Here is a 10847-nt window from a genome sequence, read left to right on the forward strand (position 1 = left end):
AGGAATATGGGGGTAGAGCCTGGGTGGGATTGTGGTCGGTGCAGACTCGATGGGCCAAATATCCTCTTTCTGCACTGTAGGATTTCTATGATTTCTTTCCGCGGATTTCTCCATTGGCCTCTTGCGGGATTTTTCGCCCAAGCAAGGTCGTAAAATCCCACCCTCTGATTACTGTCAAACTGGTGCCTCAAAGCAAGTGCTACCAAAACCGTATCATGTGTCTACCACCTTGACGATACAAGAAGTCACCAAGGATGTGATGGCTATCAAAACAGCAGCTGCATCAAACTCCATCCTTTTTGGGCTTTGACAAAGGGTCACTGGGACTCGAAACATCTGCTCTTCCCTCTCCTTACAGATGCTGAGATTTTACAGCTGACCTGCTGAGATTTTCTAGCACTTTCTCTTTTTTGGTTTCACCGTCTTACACCCGTCTATCTTGGTATCGTTTTGGATCGCACACTGACCTTCAAACCACACCTCCAGAAAATCTCAGCTTAAGGGCAAAGAACAAAGAAAATTACAGCACAGGAACAGGCCCTTCGGCCCTCCAAGCCTGCACTGACCATGCTGCCCGACTGAACTAGAACCCCCTACCCTTCCAGGGACCACATCCCTCTATTCCTATCCTGTTCATGCATTTGTCAAGACGCCCCTTAAATGTCACTATCACATCTGCTTCCGGCAGCGAGTTCCAGGCACCCACCACCCTCTGTGTAAAAGACTTGCTGAAGACTCGCAACTCAGCAAACTAACAGGAGCCTCTTGGGGAGCTAACACCAGAACTTTAAAGATCTGCTCTTTGGCTATCGGACACTCAGTAACTGAGTACTGCACTTCACTCTGGAAGAACTCTGTGCTCTGCAAACTGGTAGGTGTTCCGCTGAACAAGATCGAGGAATGTAGAATCATAGAACCTCTACAGTACGGGAGGCCATTTGGCCCATCCAGACTGCGCCGACCACAGTCCCACCCAGGCCTTATTCCCGTAACCCCATACATTTGTTACAAACCGCCCCCCCCCCTACCCGCTTCTTGCCACCTGGACGGGTTCAGCCAGATCCTCTGTGGTGCAGGTAAGAGATCTCCTGTTTGAAAAGCTTTCCACCAGAGCCTGTTCAAAGGCAGCTCCCCGTTACTGGGTGAAGTGTACACCAGGAGGAGGGTGTGAAGGCTGACACAGAGTATTGCTTCCTTAGACGTGGAGGGAGTGCTGATTTACTGAGAGCAAACTGGCGAGAGATTTGTTAGCACTGGAGAGAAGCAGTCAGCCAGTGCTCGGTCAATATAGAAGTTTTCTCTAAGTCTATAGACCTCCTTGTGAAGGGAGCAGTGAATGAATATAAAATGCAAACACACAATGATTATACAAGCAGCAACAAGGATGCTGTCGGGCAGTTATTGATTTCCTGCGGCTGAGCATGAATACACAAGCAGCCTTGCCTGGCCGACACACTCTGAGTTCTTTGTCTTTTTGTAACAGCAGAGGCACCGCCCCGGTCAGCTCCCCTCTCCGCAGCCGTGCCGCCTCATGCATGCCGAGTGAGACAGCGCGATCTTTCCTCAGCTGAAGAAAGATCAATCTTCCACGCGCCGCTCACCATTCCCCAGCGCCGCCAGCTCCCTGACAGCGCCTGGCAGGTCTGACCCCTGCACATCTCATATTGTCCTTGGAGCCAAGAGGCCTGGCACCAAAACCCAACAGCCGCCACGTCGCTGGCAGCAGGGATCTCCCTCGCCGTAACCGCCGAGTTTTTAACTGGACGCTGCGCAAGATGTCGGGTCGCTGTCTGTGCGGAGTCTGCACATTCTCCCTGTGTCTGCGTGGGTTTCCTCCAGGTGCTCTGGTTACCTCCCACAGTCCAAATGCAGGTTGGGTGGATTGGCCGTGCTAAATTGTCCCTTAGTGTCCCAAGATGTGTAGGTTAGAGGGAGTAGTGGGGTAGTTACACAGAGTTATGGGAATAGGGCTTGGGTAAGATACTCCTTAGGAGAGTGGATGCAGACTCGATGAGCCAAATGGCCTCCTTTTGCATTTTAGGCATTCTATGATTCTAAGGTGCCAGCTGTGGTTCTAGTGGATTTGAGTCCCACATACTTCTGGTTGATGCAGCGATGCAGCATTGAGGGAGTGCCGCACTGTCAGAGATGCCATCTTCAGTTGAGACATTAAACCAAGGGTGTGATTTTTATTTCACATGGTGCAGAGGATCGTGAGACATTTTAAGAGCAGATCAGTTCTCCCTGATGTCCTGGTCAACATTCATCCCTCACCCAACACCCACAACACATCCTAAAAACAAAATACTGTGGATGCTGGACTCCAAACAGATCATCAGGTCACTATAACATCACTGTTTGTCAGATGTGACTTTCTAAAAATTAGTTGTTACATTTCTAACGCCTCAAAACATATTTGGATTAGCTGTGACGTGGTTTGGGAAATGCTAAGGCACTACATAAATGCAAATTATATACTGGTCAATCTCCTATGCATGCCACACTGAGTGCAATGTCCCTCTTAGACAGTTTGAAAGAGGTTGGGACATTGCATTGCAAAGACATAGGTCCCTATTTTTTTATATGCTTCACATATTTTCATATCAATATTTATGTGAAACTGCAAAAGCGGGTAGTAACGATAGCACAGTGATTAGCACAACTGTCTCACAGCACCAGGTTCGATTCCTGGCTTGGGTCACTGCCTGTGTGGAGTTTGCACATTCTCCCCGCGTCTGTGTGGGTTTCCTCCGGTTTCCCCTCACAGTCCAGAAGACATGCTGGTTAGGTGGATTGGCCATGCTAAATTCTCCCTTGGTGTACCAGTACAGGCACAGGAGTGTGGCAACTAGGGGCTTTTCACGGTAACTTCATTATAGTGTTAACGTCAATGGGGTGGCATGGTGGCACAGTGGTTAGCACTGCTGCCTCACAGCACCAGGGACCCAGTTTCGATTCCCGGCTTGGGTCACTGTCTGTGTGGAGTTTGCACATTCTCCCCGTGTCCGCGTGGATTTCCTCCGGATGCTCCAGTTTCCTCCCACAGTCCGAAAGACGTGCTGGTTAGGCGCATTGACCCGAACAGGGGCCAAAGTGTGGCGGCTAGGGGAATTTCACAGTAACTTTATTGCAGTGTTGATGTAATCCTTACTTGTGACTAATAAAAAAACACTTTATGTAAGGTTACTTGTGACACTGATAAATAAACTTTAAAGTGGGAAGCAGAGGTATGGAGCTGGTAGGAGGTTCGGTGGAGCACAGACTGATCTATAGTGCCACCATTGGTAGCAGCCTATCATTACAGCGTGACAAATTTACATTTGCACAGAACCCATTATAAACAATGGAGCAAAGTTGACCAACGAAGTGTGACAAAAACATGAAGAAGAGGAACTAAGCTCTGCAGACAGGAAGTTTTAACATATTATACATTGTAGCGGACAAGGTAAAACTGACAGTTTCTCACAATTGACTTACCAAATGCTTAATGGATACACAGATGTAACTGAATAAATGGATAGTCACTCTCACAGGAAGTTATCCAATGGCAGTAAACCATTATACGCCCTCATGATCATGTCTTTGACTAGTCTGGAGCTAGCCACTACTGGACCTTCCCCATGCAGCTGAGATCCCCGTTATCCTTTCGGATGATCTGCTGCGGAGGGTGAGGTGAGGGACAAAGCCTGCTCACAAAGTTCTTGAGAACATACATCATCAAGCGGCAGGCGGTGGTGGCCTGGGTTACACAAAGTCAATATTGGTGAGGTAGTTTCCCTGTGAGCAAACGAATAGGATTTGCTCATTTCTGACTGAGTAGTTTTCATATTTATCTGCAGTAAAGGGAAATGAAGGCAATGAAAATGTATCTTTTCTCCAGTTGTGCTTGGTGGCAGAACCAAGTGTCAGCTCGGTGTCAAGCTTCTGAAATCGGCAGCCCCTCCCAACCGCATTCCGCACACCAATCCACTGCTTGTCGCAGTCACAGCTCATCATCTCCTTCACTTACTCAGCAATGTCCCGCTCACTGCTGCTTGGGTTCGTGTTCTGCCAGGGACACTCTGCTCCTGACCTTTGGTCCAAACAGAAGAATGAACCCAGGAGACAAAATGAGAGTGACCGCCCCTTGATCGAGTTCCACCGCACTTCATGAAGATTGACTTAGATCTCTAGATTCCATTCAGTCTTCCACTCTTCTCTCCCGTTGAAGGATCTGAATTTTCAATCTAGAGTCCTGGTCTTCTGATGCGCTTGTAGAATCTCTACAATGCAGAAGGAGGCCACTTGGCCCATTGAGTCTGCACCAATTCTCTCTAACAGAGAATCTTACCCAGGCCCTTTCCCCCACCCTATCCCCACAACCCCATACATTTACTTTGGCTATCCCGAGATATCTTACCAAACGTGTCAGAACACCAAGGGACAATTTATCATGGCCAATCCACCCTAAGCTGCAAACCTTTGGAATGTGGAAGGAAACCGGACATGGGGAGAATGTGCAAACTCCAACAGACAGTGACCTGAGCCAGGAATCGAACCCGGGTCCCTGGAGCTGTGAGGCAGCAATGCTAACCACTGTGCCACCGTGCCACCCAGCTGTATTTAGAATGGTTCCAGTGATCACGAACTTTGGTTACGTGGGGCAACTGGAGAAGCTGGAATTGCTAACTTTTGAGCACAGAAGTTGATGGGGAGATCTTTCAAAATCGTGAAGAGTTTTAATAGTTAATAAGGAAAGATTGTTTCCGGTAACAGAAGGGCTGGTAATCCAGGGGACACAGATTAAATGTGATAGGTGACAGGGAAAGGTAAAATTTTGGGGGATAGAGCATGGCAATAGGGACTAATTGAATAGCTCATTCAGAGAGTAAGCAGAAACCTTTGCATGGTCTTATTTTGTGATTTATACAGAGCCTTTCCACAGAGTTAAAGCAGCGAACAATGCTTTACAGCCAATGGGGTATTTTTGAATTACAGTCACTGTCATCATGTAGGAAACATTGGGAGGGGAATTTGCTCACTTCAAGTTCCCCAAATAGCAATGAGTTAAATGACCAGATAATACATTTATAGTGAGATGAGCGTTTGATTTGATTTATTATTGTCACATGGAATAACATGCAGTGAAAAGTATTGTTTCTTGCACACTATACAGACAAAACATACCATTCATAGAGAAGGAAAGGAGAGAGTGCAGAATGTAGTGTTACAGTCATAGCTAAGGTGTAGCGAAAGATCAACTTAATGCAAGGTAGGTCCATTCAAAAGTCTGATGGCAGCAGGGAAGAAGCTGTTCTTGACTCAATTGGTACATGATCTCAGACCTTTGTATCTTTTTCTCAACAGAAGAAAGTGAAAGAGAGAATGTCCGGGGTGCATGGGGTTTTTAATGATGCTGGCTGCTTTTCCGAGGCAGTTGGAACTGCAGACAGAGTCAGTGGATGGGCGGCTGGTTTGTGTGGTGTACTGGACTTCATTCACAACTCTTTGTAGTTACTTGTGGTCCAGGATAGAGCAGGTGCCATACCAAGTTGTGAGATAACACATCTATTTTTTGAAATAGTGCCATAGGATTTTCCACAGCCATCTGCGAAGACCACCAGAGTCTCGGTTTAAAATCTCATTCAAAAGAGGCACCTCTCACAGTGCAGCACTCCCCCAGTACTGCACTGGAGTAACAGGATAGATTTTTGGCTCAAGCCTTTGGAGGGAGAGCTGAACCCACAAGAGCTGCTGATTCAGAGGCGGAATGGCAGCTGCTGAGCCTCAGCTGGCATCTTAACCTTGTCGCCAGCACTTCACCGCTAAAAGGTGAGAGTTACGAACTCCAACCCCCGACCTGGTCAGCGTTGTACCTGTTGTTCTGATGAACAATGTGCTGGGGGGTGGAGGGGTGGGGGGGGGGGAGTTGGGGGGGTGGGGGGAGTTGGGGCGGGGGTGGTGAAATGATCGTTGGATAACAGGGGCTCATTTTAGCCCAGCTATATTTGAATGCCTCAAGTCTGCCTCAACAGTTACAGCACTTCATCTAATCTAATAAAGGAAGCACTTTGAGATGTATTGATGCATTAAAGCGTTCTATAATTGCAAGTGTTACTTTTATATTCAGCCAGTGATCTAAACTGTGGGAAGGATTTTCAGATCAACCGCAAAGTAGCTAACAGTGAGAGAGATGTCCCACGAGTGGAATTCTGATGATGCCACAGCTTTGGTATCTAATGGCAACACATTATTGATCATTTCATGCGGCAAGTCCCATTAGCGCAGGCTCCAGTGACTTCCATTTTTGGAAGAAGTTGTTCCTCGGACCCCTTTCAGGAAGGGGGTGGGGTCACTTTTTTTTTAAAGAAATCACAATCGCACCAAGAGGGAGAGTTTGCCCCAGGAGTCAGAAGATGTGGCCAGCTGAGTGTCAGCCTGGTGGCTTCTTTGTAGCTTTCCCTGCTCGGAATAGAATGGAATTTTTCATTAAGTGGAGGTGAGTGGGGGGAGCGGGGGAGGGGGTGGATCGTGGATGGATGGATGCAGGAAGGAGTTAATTTAGAAGAACCCCTTTCAATGGAAAGTTAGAGTGCTTGACAATGAGTTTTTGGGGAAGAAACTATGACATTGCTCAAAAAGGAATGTGGAAAGGATACAGGAAACCAGGATTAATGTGGAAGAATCATCTTTCTTCTTTATTCATCCATGGGACATGGGCGTCGCTGGCTGGCCAGCATTTATTGCCCATCCCTAGTTGCCCTTGAGAAGGTGATGGTGAGCTGCCTTCTTGAATCACTGCAGCCCATGTGCTGTGGGTTGACCCACAATGTCGTTCGGGAGGGAATTCCAGGATTTTAACCCGATGACTGTGAAAGAATGGTGTTATATTTCCAAGTCAGGATGTGGAGTGGCTTGGAGGGGAACTTGCAGGAGGCAGTGTTCCCCATGCATCTGCTGCCCTTGTCCTTCGAGATGGAAGAGGTCATGGGTTTGGAAGGTGCTGTCTAAGGATCTTTGGTGAATTGCTGCAGTGCATCTTGTAGATAGTACACACTGCTGCTACTGATTGACGGTGGTAGAGGGAGTGGATGTTTGTAGATGTGGTGCCAATCAAACAGGGCTGCTTTGTCCTGAATGGTGTCAAGCTTCTTGAGTGTTGTTGGAGCTGCACCCATCCAGGCAAGTGGGGAGTATTCCATCACACTCCTGACTTATTCATTGTAGATGGTGGACAGGCTTTGGGGAGTCAGGAGGTGAGTAACTCGCCGCTGTATTCCTAACCTTTGACCTGCTCTTGTAGCCACTGTGTTTATGTGGTGAATCCAGTTGAGTTTCTGGTCAATGCACCAGATAAATGGTCTAAATGATCTCTTTCTTTAAAGTTTAAAAACCAATGCTCAGAGTGGACTGGGCAAACCCAAATCCATTCCTTACTTGCTCCAAAAGCCAAATTCAAAATCCAAATGAATCATAGATACATAGGAATTAGGAGCAGAAGTAGGCAGTTCAGCCCTTCGAGTCAGCCCCGCCATTCAATCAAATCACATCTGATCTTTCCCTGGTCTCAAATCCATCTCCTACCTGTTCCCCATATCCCTTTAACCCATTTTTATCCAATTGAAGGTCCCCTTAAGAAAGTAATACAAGATCCAAGCTGACAAGATGTAGCATTGTGCCCCATCTTGGGGTTGATTTCAGCCAAAAGGTTGTAGTTCCATGATTCTCATTCCCAAACTCAGTTAAGCATCAGACTCTATTAGTATTTGTTGCCCTCATTGGCAATTTATGGCTTCCCATTTTAAAGCCAGATTAGGGACAGTTCAGTGAATGGGTCCATTCCTACTGGGGTCTGGATTGTCTGCATAAGATCCTTAAAAGCAACTCCAACATGACTGAACGATGAAAGTGATGTCTATTACTTGTCGCTCAGCCTCCTGCAGTCATTGGGACGAATGTTATTGCATCATTAACCTCAGCAATAAATTTGCAATTTACCCGTTATTTTCCATTTGTTGTGATCAAAAACTGAACGGAAACTATTCTCCGGTGTCTGTCTTACTTCACTGACCCACATTCTGAAGGGACGCAGACATCATAAGCGGAATCTTCCAATTACCCCCCCAGCAGCAAGGGATAGATGGGGGAATTTAACTTGACCAGAGGCCATATCAGCTTCCCAAGAGCAGAATGAACTTTAGGAATGAAGTTCTCAGGATTTCAGAGGTGGATTAAAGGTAGGTAACTTCCCCACAAACTAGTCCTGTTGCATTGGCATGTCACACACAATCATTAAAAGGCCTGGAATAAAGTTCCCCATCAGTGAGAAATTAGAACTTTTACAGCTGTATATAGGTGACGTACACGGGCGAGCTTCATCTTTGCCACAACTTTGAGGTGAGTAGAAGCTTGACCCATATTGGGGTCCGGTCGGGCAGGCTGTGTGAAGGCTTAACATGGGAGGCAGGTGAAAGGTGAAGGTGGCAGTGGGGGCGGGGGGGTGTATTAGGGCGGGTGGAGGTTGGACGTGGGAGGGAACTAAGAGTGGCAGCCAAACCAAAGTGAAACTCTATGGACACAGTCTTTGTCACATGTATTAGAATACAGTGAAAAGTCTTGTTTCTTGTGCACTATCCATAACACACATAGAAAGGGAAAGGGGAGAATCCCTTTTTCAGTCAAGGCTAACTTACTGTAATAGCTCTGCGGAGGCAGAAGTCCCTTCACCAAAATCCCTTTATTTATAAACGCTAACAGCAGTGCTAGCAGTTAGCAGTCTATCTCCCGGGGTATCAGAGGAACTGATGCTTCCGGTTAAATACAAAGCAAAGAATCCCTGATTGGCCCAACAATTGGATCCTTAATCAGGAACATGTTTTGTTGTGGAACGCTTCAAAAGTTTGCGTGTCACCCTTGCGCAGGGGCCATGCTCATCTTCCCTGTATCTTTCCAATTTTAGTATATGTGCTGTCTAGGTGAGCACTTAAGATATGAACCCACACCTCCAGAGGAAACAGTGACCTTAACACGGCGCCTTAAACCACTCGGCCATCCTGATATACAAAAGAAGGGGCTTTGTGTTGGCCGGGAATCAAACCCAGGCCTCCGGCGTGGCAGGCAAGAATTCTACCACTGAACAACCAATGCACACAGCAGATCCTTAATCAGGGAGTACATACTCCAATAGGCCAACCTCAATGGCCTGATTGAAGTCATTCCACCACCTTATTGCAGCCTTCACCTGAATATTAGCATAAAATGATAAATCACCAAGGAGGACTATTAAAGATTGGATTTGCCCAGCACAGCTTCCTCCAGACAGATAGGGCAGCCTCTGGTTTTCTGCTGTGAAGAAGAGTGTAGATCTTCAGTCTGCCTCCCATGTTCAGCCTTCACACAGCTTGCCCAACTGGACCCCGATATGGATCTTTCTCAGAAGACTAAGGAAATTTGGCACGTCAACTCCGACCCTCACCATAGAAAGCATTCTTTCTGGTTGTATCACAGCTTGGTTATGGCTCCTGCTCTGCCCAAGACCACAAGGAACTATAAAAAGACGTGAATGTAGCCCAGCCCATCACACAAACCAGCCTCCCATCCATTGACCCTGTCCACGCTTTCCACTGCCTCGGCAAAGCAGCCAGCATAACTAAGAACCCCATGCACTCCGGATATTCTCCCTTCCACCTTCTTCCTTCGGGAAAAAGATAAAAAAGCCTGAGATCATGTACCAACCGACTCAAGTACAGCTTCTTCCCTGCTGCTGTCAGACTTTTGAAAGGACTTACCTTGCATTAAGTTGATCTTTCTCTACACCCTAGCTATGACTGTAACTCCACATTCTGCACTCCCTCCTTTCCTTCTCTATGAACAGTATGTTTCATACCGAAGAAACAATACTTTTCACTGTATGTTAATACATGTGACAATAATAAATCAAATCAAAATCAAAAGTTTCACTCCACAATTTAATTTTGGCCAACTACTGCACAACTATTCATTATTAGGGATCTCATCCTTTAGACGAAACAGGAAACATTAGAAGTTAATTCTTGGGGTATGGTGTCACTGGCATGGCTGAAATTTATGCTTTGTCTGTATAGCGCGCAAAGAACAATACTTTTCACTGTATGTTGATACATGTGACAATAATAAATCAAATCAAAATCATATCTCTCTGCATTGACAGCGCTCCATTGCCACATAGCAGATTCAAGTCCCCTTGAGTACTGGTGACCACCACCCACATCTCACATCAGGGCAACAGACCAATAATGTCCTTCCACAAGGGAGAGAAACCTTTGCTTCCTCCCCCCTTCCTTCTCCCAGTCATCTCCATCTGTGCTGGATCGAGCCCAGAGATGAAAAGACTGTGCCTTCAGTCTCTCTCCGAACACTAAGATGGCTAATTATCTGACAGATAATGAATGGAGCCAGCAAGTATCTCTGTTAGCGGAGCACAGAGGAGCTGCCCTCGAGATCACATCTTGCAGAGCCAGCGAGCCTGAGTCCCTGCAGAGAGACCACACTCCCTGCTCGCAACATGAGATTCAATTTGTGGGAGGTGATATTCTCTAATGTTGGAGCGCGGGATGACAGAACGTGACCGTGCTGATTAAAGCTCCCCCTCCGCCGAGAGAAATAAGTTACATTAAGGGCCGCATCCACACGGCGGTTAGACAAACCTGCTCATTTTTAATCAATACGGCAGATTGATTGCGGGCTCCGGGAACAAGAAAGTGCTTGATGAGACAGAGGGTAATGAAAGCAAGACACACAGTCAGACAGCCCAATTAGACTAAAAGGATCGGTTAAAATGAATACTGAATACAAACAAAGCCTAATAGATGTCCAGACAAATTTATTGC

The 10847-nt window shown here is 46.7% G+C and overlaps 1 non-coding gene across 1 annotated transcript; it reads right to left on the reverse strand.

The window, feature by feature from the left end:
* Window positions 1-8855: 8855 nt before the first annotated feature.
* Window positions 8856-8962, reverse strand: LOC145352855 (U6 spliceosomal RNA). Its single transcript, XR_013888615.1, has one exon. It is a non-coding gene; the product is annotated as a U6 spliceosomal RNA (small nuclear RNA).
* Window positions 8963-10847: the final 1885 nt, after the last annotated feature.

Source organism: Carcharhinus amblyrhynchos, chromosome 14 (genome assembly GCF_965287045.1).
Source record: "Carcharhinus amblyrhynchos chromosome 14, sCarAmb.v2.hapA, whole genome shotgun sequence".
Lineage (NCBI taxonomy): Eukaryota > Metazoa > Chordata > Chondrichthyes > Carcharhiniformes > Carcharhinidae > Carcharhinus > Carcharhinus amblyrhynchos.